The following is an 11,380-nucleotide window of genomic DNA, read 5'->3' as shown; positions in this document are numbered from 1 at the left end:
ACTGTTGTGGCCTCTCCCGTCGCGGAGCACAGGCTCCGGACGCGCAGGCTCAGCGGCCATGGCTCACGGGCCCAGCCGCTCCGCGGCATGTGTTCCATGATTCTTAAAACCAGGAGTATATTACATTTTATGATATTTCACAATTTATTTAACTATTGTTTTCTTCTTGGGCATTTAGATTTTTGCTTGCTTTTCAGGTAATAATCAAACATATATCTATATATTTCTGATTATTTGTCAGTGCACATTTTTTTCCAGTGGAATTTCTAGGGCAATTCTAAAAAAGCTTAAGGCTTTATATGAACTCTGCCAATTTGCCCCCAAATAAACTATTTTCGACTTATTTAGATGATTTACAAGAGTCTTTATTTGCTCACATGTTCACCCCACCAGGTGTTTTTAATCTCTACTAATATGACAGGCAAAGAATGGTATCTTTAAAATTTTTATACTTTTTGTGGGGGATTAAATTTGTCTTCATAAGTATTTTGGATATTTTAAAATTTGTTCATTTCTTTTCCCCATTGTGATCCAAGAAACTTTTAACATTTAGTTCTAAGGATATATAAAATATTAAGTTATTAAGCTTAATATTTGTTCCAAACATTTTCCCAGGTTTTTTGCTTGTAGATTTTGTCTGTAAGATATGTTGATGAACATAATTTTTGTGATAAAATATTTCAATTTCATTATTATTCTTTTCTTTATCTTACTGTTGTTTACTGACTCTTTGGGTGCCATTTTATTTGTTTATTTTTTTACACATAAGCCCTCATGTACCTCAAGATCAGGTACCTATGAACTTATTTCTTTTTATGATTCCTTCAGAGTTTCTCTCTTTATATTTAATTTTATATTAATTTAGAATTAATTGTGGCATATAAAATGAGTCAGGATTTTAACTATGTATATTTTTTCAAACTAGTTGTCATGTTTATTATTCCTGGTGAATAAAAATTATAAAAAGAATGGACATCCATAAAACCCAATATTCCATCTAGGGACAGAAGATGACTTTCCTTTCTTTCATTTTACAATTTCTTATTAAAGTTTTCTTATGTTCTTATGTGTGCTTTGAACATTCTTGTTGGGCTGGATATTTTTATTATCAGTATGAATAGAGTATATCCCAGATCACCTTCAAACTGAGTTGTGTATCTACATGAAGAAACTACTGATTTTGTTTTTTTTATGTTGTTCCAATAACCTAATTTTAAGTTATTAATTATAAGAAAAATTTAGTTGATTAACTCCTGAGTTTTTGTTAATATTTTTGCAGCTGTAAACCTAGATTATTGGGGGGGGGGTGTGTGTGTGTGTGTGTACTCTCAAGAGTAAATCTGGGTATTCGCTTTCTGTACTGTCACCAAATTTACAATTATTATTTAGGTGATATGCGCTTCAGCTTCTAACACTTAATATCATTACCTTGATACTCTATTATCTCCAATCTTGAATTATTAAATTTTAATGATCTTTTGGTCTATTTTAAAAGAAGGGTATTTGAGAAACATATTTTCTAAACCCTGATGTATCCAGAGAGAACCTCTGCTGTTTGTGCTTATCTATGACATGAACAAAAGCCTACTTTTTTCTTCTATAACCCCTGATCCATATATATCAAAGTACAAATTCAATACAAAATAGCACAAAACTGGGTTAAGTATTTAATGGCAGATATTTCAAGGCTAGTCAGACATACCAAAAGTGTTCAGTTGCACAGAGATGATAAGACAAGTTACTTGTTATCTAGTCAATAAATCCAGTAGACTTCCTACATTGCTGCTGTAAAGCAATTTTAACCCTTAGAGCAGTATCAATACTGGCTACATTTTAGAATATCTACTAATCCCCCCGTTCTCTGGAGTTAGCTAACCCTAAACTGTGTAAGTCTCCAAGGGTATGTCAACATAACACTTTAGCTATCGTGGCATCTCTAAACCAAGATTTGCCCACAATCAGCAGTAGCAGATTTCTCAGCCAGGATAGAATCCTTTTATATGTCTCTCTAAAAAGCTTATTATTTGATAAGTGTTGTTGCATTATCCCAAGTTTTCAGAAGACAGGCAATAAAATATGTGTATTTCTAAGAACAACCTTAGTTGTTAAATAAAGTGCTATTTTTAAGTGTCTTGCAATCCACAGCCCAATCATGAGCAATGGGAAATAGCTTTGGAAGTTGGAAATACTTTTACTTACTTATCTTTAAGATACTATAGGATTGCTGCCTTCTAAATAGAAACACTATTAAAGTGCCATGCTCTTGGTACAGAGGAAAATCCTTTAGTTTATTAACTTTTTCCTATTGTCATGTTTATATAAGCCAAGGAAATTAAGAATTGTGAAGAGTTCTGCAAAGTAAACATTGTCATTTTTCTTCCTTCACCTGACACTGTAACTCTGCAATATTTTTCTGTCAAACAGGAAGGGAGGAGGGGGAGATAATAAGAATTATGAAAAGATACAACAAGAAATTTCATGTCTCTAAGAGAAAAGTCACTAAGTGTTGAAAGAAAAACTGGAGGGCTTCCCTGGTGGCGCAGTGGTTGAGAGTCCGCCTGCCGATGCAGGCGACACGGGTTCGTGCCCCGGTCCGGGAAGACCCCACATTCCGCGGAGCGGCTGGGCCCGTGAGCCGTGGCCGCTGAGCCTGCGCGTCCGGAGGAGCCCGTGCTCCGCAACGGGAGAGGCCACAACAGTGAGAGGCCCGCGTACGGCAAAACAAAACAAAACAAAACAAAAAACTGGAAAATGTTTAGGTACAAATTGATCTTGAGGGAGAGAAATCCATATAACCTCATTCTGAATTTGATTCCAGAATGGGCTATATTAGGAGATAATGAATTTAAGGAATTTAAAGGAAAAAACTGGGACTAGCTCATCTTTTGATTTACAGCCGTTACAGCTGAGGAATAAAGGAATGGGACTATGCCTTAATGTCTAAACATTAAGGCAGGCAAAAGAATGTAGTATTAAGAAAATCCACACATATATACCACTTTGCCTATTCTGAAGCTGGCATTAGTAGTAGTAATTTCCCAATTCAATAAGTGGCTCTCGGATAATAAAAGAATCTATGAACTGGTCTGGCTCTACTTTAGCCCAAGTCTTTCTCTTTAATTCTGCAAAGCATCCGGTAAGTCAGATGATATTTTGCAGTAAATCCTCTTCTCTTTAAACTTGGGAGAGGGGGTTAGCTTATCTGCACCTTAATTCATTTGAGGTGTTGTCAGATAAATAAGTGGAGAGATGGATATATTTAGATATTCATATATATATATATAAATAACTGTGAAATACATGGTTATCAAATATGTTCTCAAATATGAATCTGTAGTAATATACTCCTATGGTTTACTAAATTATATGCAATTGAGTCACTGTTGCCAACTTTTAGAGATGACTCTTAATGACAAATTCAGGAATTTTTTTTTTAGGTTCTGCTTAAATCTTTCAATATATTGAAGTTCTTGTGGCTTATGTGATATGCAGCTGCAAAACAGCTACCTATCAGAAGAAGTATTCTAAAATATCCACAAATGGTATCATCTTTTAATGGAGCACTAGAGTTTGTATTCAGATGCATGTTTCTTCCTTATAGAATCAGAAATAATAGTTGTGGCACATTTTTATATCATAGCACTTGTTTTATAATCGATACCATTCTGAGACAATTATTGGCAACTGAGGATTTAAGAACTGCAAGATGCAAGAGATGTTTGATTCTCTGTGAAAGCTCATTAGGCAAAAATATTTTGAACTTAATGGATTTACCACTGGACAAATAACATGTGGAGAAAAATGTTCAGGGGCTTCTTGTTTTCTTACTCCTAAAAAAGGGTCAAGGAAAAAATTCTTTTTCCCCCTGAAGTTGTCAGCTTTCCTCAACTGGGGTTCTTCTTTGGAACCACTGATCAAAGAAAATGATATAGGTGGCTATTTTCTTAATTCTCTCAAGGGTGGTTCTAATAGTACCATTCTAGATGCATAGAAGAAAAGTCGATTCATTATACTTAGTAGATGACTTAGGGCATTAGGGCTAAATTCTCTGGAGATCCAGCTGAGAAAGACTGTATGATGAGTGAGATAATGTATACACTGTATTCTGGATTTCTTCTCATGAGGAAGAATATATTTCCTTATTATTTAAGGTAATTAGAGGTGTGGTTTTCTGCAATTTGCAGCTGAAAGCAATTTAACTTATATACCTTACCATAAGACACGGTAAATTTCAGTTTACCTCTGTTTCCTCATTGATGGACATGGGGTCATTAAGTTAATGTAAAGTCAGTAAGTATGTATTAGTTAGCAAAGAAGTTTGGTGTCTGTAAACAAATAATTATTCTTAAAGTTATAAATCATGCCTCTGCTGTGAGTTCCTTTCAGAAGAGTGATAATTTGTTAGCTTTGTAAGATCTTGTGGTTTCCAGACATTTTATTCATCCTTGGAAAAATAAAATTGAATTGTACTGAACACAGTTTGGATGAATAAACCTTTGACACTTAATGATTTAATAACTAGCAATAAAAATTCAGTCTCAACAATTTGCTGACTGTTGACAGCAGATGTGTAAACCTGACCTCAATTCATGCATTTGTTGACAGTCCTTCAGAAGCTTAAAGATATGGTTGACAAGTGTGTATCAAGCATGGGGCAATTTATTTAAGGTAGTCATGCCCTTGGAGGAAGGGCAGGGACAGTGCTTTCTCAGCATAGTTTCTCACTTGCCTTCCTGTGGTGACGACAAGTGAAAGCTATTCCTTGTGGACTGGGCCAGGGTAGGCTGAGGGGTTGGGTAGGGTTTGTTACAAAGATTTTTTAGAAAGAGGCGTTCAATTGACAAGTAATTGCACACAATGCTGGTTTTATTTCTACTGAGTCAGCTGTAGAATGACAGATTTCTACATTTCATTTTGAAGAATTTCTGAAAATCGAAATCTGGGGTTTTATTTAAGGCAGAATTTTGGTAAAGGTTTTATTGTTTCGGTTATCTACCTACCTATGTATCATCTATCTACTTGTCTACCTATCTCTATCCATCTATCACCTTCAAAGTAAAACCTGAAGTATCATTTCAATATATACTATAGATATAAATGTTGCATTGATTGAAGTAGGGGTAGAGTCACAGATTTTCACTCTCTTGCACCTTTTCAAGCCTTCTAATGGTAACTGAGTAACCTTCAAGGAATATTTATCTAGCCTCTTAAAGGATAAATAAAAATCTAAGCATATTCATACAAATATACACTCATCTGATGTAAAACCTTTCTTTAACTTCAACTTGTTCGTTGCAATATGGGCACAACCCCCAGCTAAAAGAGATGGGTGCAAACAGTGACTCCCATATTATCCTTATAGAGTTCTGATGCCATCATTGAGAGCATGGGGCTATGGGCAACAGATGACTCAACCACAGAGTCATACAGGTGATGATGATGGAAACTGAGGAAAGGTCTTCCATTACAAATTTTGAATTCAGAGATTTCATCTAAATCCTGGTTCCATCACTGCTATTGAGTCTGTTAATACTTAACCTCTGTAGTGACTTATTTTCTCATTTGGGAAATAGAGATAGTAACACAAATATTCATTCATCTCTTAAGTGAATATTTGAAGAGTAATGAAGAGGCTTTAGGCACCATGCTCGGTGGTAGGCACAGTGTAAGCTGTCCCCCTATATAGCTGTTTCGAAGATGACATGGCATAATATGCATAGGTTGCCTAACCAAAACCTGGCACAGAAGCAGGCACTTAATGAGAGCTATTATGTTCACCTATTGACAAATACAGAACCTGGGCCTTAGAATGAATACTTAGAAAGTAGGAACCGGGAGACTTTATAAAAGCTAGGTTGATGAGATCACTGAAAGAGCTCTCAGTGTTATTCAGAACTTTTGTCACTTTTATCCAATACTGTACTAAAAATTCGATCCAGTGAAGTCAGGCAACAGAAGGAAATAAAAGGCATCCAGATTGGAAAAGAAGTAAAACTTTTAAAATTCATAGACATCATGACCATCTATGTAAAACATTTGATGAAATATACCCCCCAAAAAGCTACTAGAATAGTAAAGTTTCAAGATTGAAGATCAGTGTACAAATATTCTTTGTGTTTCTTTGCACAAGCAATGAAAAAACAGAAACTGAAGTAAAAGTACACAATACCATCAAAATATAAAACACTTTGGGATAAATCTGACAAAAGGTTTGCAAGTTCTGTATACCAAAGCTTCAAAACATTGCTGAGAGAGAATTTAGAGAATTTAAAAGACCAAAAAAATCCGGAGATATATTGAGTTCATAATTGGAAAACTGAATATTCTTAAAATGTCAGTTTTCAACAAGTTGATCTATAGATTCAATGCAATCTCGATTTAAAACAGCCAGGGGTTTTGTTTGTTTGTTTGTTTGTTTTTAACTTTTTTCTTGGTTTTTAAATGGAGAAGTTGATTCTAAAGTTCAGTAGAAATGCAAAGGACCTAGAAGAGACAAAACAACTTCAAAAAATTAACAAAGTAGGACTGACAATATCCAATGTAAAAACTTATTATAAAACTAAAGTTATCAAAACAGTGTAATATCGATGTAAAGATAGACAAATAGATTAACAGAGTAGAAGAGAGGGTCCAATAATAGACCCATGCATATATGGATAACTAATTTTTCCACAAAGGTACAAAAGCAATTCAGTGGAAAAAGAATATTTTTTCAAGAAATTGGAAAACTACAAACAAAAAAATCTAAGCTTCAATCAATATATCTCACCATGTATAAAAATTAACTCAAAAAGTATTTTATACCTTAAATTTAAAAACTAAAACTAAAGAACTTTTAGATTAAAACAGGAGAATGTCTTTATGTTCATAGGTTGATTAAAAACTTCTTAAACATTACAACAAAAGCATGATTCCTAAAAGGAAAAAAAATCAATAAAATAGGCTTCAACAAAATGAAAATCTTCTCTTTTTGAGACACTATGAATATAATTTTTAAAAGTTACAAGTTGGAAGAAAATATTTGCAAATCATATATCTAATAAAGGGCTTATATCCAAAATACATAAAGGGGAATAAGCAACTCAATAAAAAATCTGGACAAATTATTTGAACAGACATTTTACCAAAGAAGATGTATGAATCCGAGTTAGCCCATGAAAAGATGCTCAATATCAATAGTCATTAGGGAAATGGAAATTAAAAGCACAGTGGAATGACTAAATTGAAAAAGACTAGTCATATCAAGTGTTGGAAAGGATATGGGGTAACTTGAACTCTCCTGCAAAGCTGGTGTGAATGTAAAATGGGACAATTACTTTGCAAAAGAGTCTGGCAGGTTCTTAGTTAAATATGCAGTTATTGTATAATTCAGCTCTTCTACTCTTATGTATTTACTGAATAGAAGTGAAACCATATGTCCATAAAAAGACTTGTACACAAGTATTCACAGAAACCTTATTTGTAGAAGCCAAATGTAGGAAACAACCCAGATGCCCATCAATAGGTAAATGAATACACAAGTTGTAGCATATCCATGCAATGAAGTAAATGAAGTACTACTTACAAACAAAAGAATAAACTACTGATATACTTAACAACATAGATACAATCTCAAAATATTCTAAATGTAAAAAGACAGACCACAAAGAGCACATACTGTATGATTTCATGTATACAGAATATTAGAATATGCAAACTAACCTATAGTGACAGAAAGCCTATCAGGACTTGCCTGGGGATGGGAGCAGGAGAGATAGATTACAAAGGAGTATAACAAATTTTTGTAGGCGATGGATATGTCTTTATCTTGATTGGGGTGATGTTTCCATGAGTATATACATATGTCAAAGATATCAAATTATACTATTTATGTCCAGGTTATTTATGTCAATTATACCTCAACGAAGCTGTTAAAATAGTTTGTAGGTGTGATGAGTCTTAATAAGTGGGAAGGTCAGGGTGCTATGGGATCACAGGATGTAGCCACGTTCTCTTGGTTCCTTCCTAGGGCATCTGTCTAGACTGATAAGGCCACATATGATCTTGGGGGATTTTTGATAAACAAGGAATTCACAGCAAGGAAACCAAATACCAGGGCAATGATGGGAGATAACTCAGAAGAATCTAGAAGAAGCAAGGCAGCATATATTTTTTCAGATTTAACAAAAGTTATGTAACCAAAAACTTAGAGAAACCATATTCTTTTTAGCACACTTATTGTTATTATCAATAGAAAAAATTCTCAGCTCCTATTATGTACTGAGCCTTTTTATAAGCTTTGGAAATATAGCTATGAATGAGACATATATCTAGGAACGATCATATGTACAAATAATAAGAAGATATTAGTAAATATTATTTAAACTACATTAAAAGTTGTGCTCCATTATCCGTAGCATTGAGGAAACAAGGTGACTATACCATCCGAGTCATATGGGGGGATGTGACACACCCAGAAAATTGTTCCAGCCATTGACCCTTAGAGATACTGAGCTCAGAAGGATTGTTTTACCTTAAGTCAAGTTCACAGGCTAGACAATGACATTAATTTACACTGAGAATTAACATTCCAGAATGGACAAGAATGCTTATGCCATCAGTCAGCTGTGCTCTCCGCTACTGGGAACACTAAAATAGTTTCCAGAATTTTGTTTCATAAGCATAGGGTCAGAATTGGGAGCAGGAGAGAGACCATCCTTCATCTCTACCGTAGAAATAGACCTATCAATGCTAAATAAGCCCAGTCCATCTGAGCACTCTTTCCCCTGGACTGTGCAGGAGTAACAGATACGTCCTTTTGTTCCCCTTTTTCAAATCTCCAAGTGAAGCTTCCTTTCTCTGTGGGTTTGTCTTGTTATGGGTTGAATTGTGTCCTCTCAAAATTCCTACGTTGAACTCCTAACCCCAGTACTTTAGAATATGACTTTATTCTAGGGTCTTTGCAGATTATCAAGTTAAGATGAGGTCATCAGGGCAGGCCCTAACCCAGTATGACACATACATAGGGAGAACACCATTGACGAAGAAGGCAGAAATCTAGGTGATGCTTCGACAAGCCAAAGAACACCAAAGGTTTTGAGCATGCCACTAGAAACTAGGAGTCATGGTACAGATTCTGCCCTAGAGCCCTCAAAAAGAACCAATCCTGCTGACACATTAATCTCAGACTTCTAGTCTCCAGAACCATGAGACAATAAATTTCTGTTGTGTCAGTCACCCAGTTTGTAGTACTTTGTTAGTACATCCCTAGGAGACTAATACACATATTTTCTTCCATGATGTTTGTGCAATTTGTATGTCTAATTTTTCTTTCCATGCCCTAGACCACACAAATCTAACATCAGTTAGATTTCTATTCTTTCTGCTTTGGTTTGGAAGATACTCTGTAACCTAAGGGGACCTCTGCAGAAATCCTATCTTATCCACTGAGATTTAATTTTACCAGTTCAGCTCTTAGAGGTGGTGGTGTTTTTCATGTAAAAGTTCTATTCTCTCACACTGTTATAGTGTATTTGTATAAGGTACTATATAAGTAACTATCGTATTTTTAACTTGGTTACCCAACTACCCTGTGAGATAGAAAGAATCCTATCATTGTCATATTATATCCAAATTGCAGGCATCCTCATTTTAATTGGCTACAATGACCAAGACTGAAGGTTTGATTTTCAAAGACAAACCATAAAACACAAACCCTAAAAACTATACAACACAGTAACCCAGTGACATAACCCACTATGTTAAATTTGAATGACTTATCCATAAGCACCAGTAGTCTAAATCCTTGGGCTTTGAGAACTACTCCCACACCCTTACCTAATTTAATTTTTATAGACGTTATTGAAAGTCCATTATTGCTTTCAATAATTAAATAACTTGGATATCTAGTGTACTTTTTATACTCACTCATTCTCTTACGCACTGATATTTATTAAATGCTTACTCTGTTCTAAGCACGACGCTAGGTGCTGTGTATTCAGTAGTGAGCCAAACAGACATGGTCCCCACTTTCACATTATACACAGTCTAATGGGGAAATAACATTTAATAAATACATAATTACAAATTCTGATAGATATTAGAAGGAAAAAAAAACCCTGAGTACTATAAGAAAGAGTAGTATTAAGCCAGATGCCTAAGTAGTTAATATTTTTACTAAAATGTATTAGTCAGAACCCCTTTAAGTTATAAATGAGAGCAATCTTTCACAAAGGGGAAAACACAACAATAACATAGGGGAAAGGGGCGGGATTTTAGAAAGAACTCTGTGTGCCAACTTCTTTTGCTTCTATTATAAACTTCCTTTCTCCATTCTGGTACTTCTGGGTTTCCATCTTTACAAATTGGAAGTAGTGCAGGAAAGGGCCTTCCTGGTTAGTTCTGGTTCCTTGGTAGAAAAGGTCCCTAGGATATACTCCAGTTAGCCCAGCACAAGTGTTTTATTCGAGGAGTGGACAATACTAGAGGAAATGCATACAGCCACCACTTAGCTTAAATAGCTTTCACTTATGTATTTCCTTCAACAAGCTAAGTAGCAACTGTGAGCGAGCAAGAAAGGATAGAGCTCTAAGGTACATCCCATCTGTGCAGGAATTGGCAAGTCTCTCATTGCTTTGGCCTCTACTCACTCCCGGCCAATGTTTCTTGGTCTCTGTTGCCTTATGGTGAGTATGTGCAAAGCTGACAGCAGCTGTGGAGCAGTGCAGGGGTTAATGCTCCCGTAGTCTGGTGGGAGTTGGGCATGTATGCTAATTAGGAGCCTGGGTACTCTGGGTGCCTCACATTCTAACGATTGGCAGTGGAAACCCTCTTATTTAGATTGCTGACAACCAAGGGTACATTAACTGTTACATCATTGGGTATATATGCTGCTTACCACTCCTTATCAACACGTTCATCAATTTCTGTACATTCTAAAATATGTTTATAACATTGGGGTATAGTAAGTGTTAATCTCATTTAAAAGAAATAGCCATTAACTTACCCGTAACAGAGTAAACATGTTTAAACCTTTACATTTGTGGAAAATGTGTTTACAGGTACAAGCCCATGTTGGCAAGAAAAGGTTATTTACCACTTTTAAGCATCGAATGCAAAGTTTTATTCACTCCTGTTAAAATGTGGGATGAGAACTGTCACAGCCAAGAGGAGCCTAAGGAGACCATGACAATTAAATGACATGTGGTTTCCTCAGTGGGATCCTAGGATAAAAAACTGATAATGAGTCAAAAACTAAGGAAATCTGAATAGAGTATGGACATTGGTTAACACTAATGTGTCAACATCGTCAATTGATTGTAACCATGCCAACATAAAATGTTAATAATGAGGAAGAGTAGGCAAGGGTATATGGGAACTCACTGTACTATCTTTCAAACTT

At 35.3% G+C, this 11,380-nt stretch overlaps 1 long non-coding RNA gene across 1 annotated transcript in view; it reads right to left on the bottom strand.

Annotated features, from left to right (window-relative positions):
* Positions 1–11,380, bottom strand: part of LOC114487305 (uncharacterized) — a 410,173-nt gene that overhangs the window by 70,884 nt on the left and 327,909 nt on the right. The gene's annotated exons all lie outside the window — the stretch shown is intronic.

This window comes from Physeter macrocephalus, chromosome 12 (genome assembly GCF_002837175.3).
Source record: "Physeter macrocephalus isolate SW-GA chromosome 12, ASM283717v5, whole genome shotgun sequence".
NCBI lineage: Eukaryota > Metazoa > Chordata > Mammalia > Artiodactyla > Physeteridae > Physeter > Physeter macrocephalus.
Note: the sequence above shows the minus strand (reverse complement) of the source record. Positions and strands in the feature narration are given on the sequence as shown.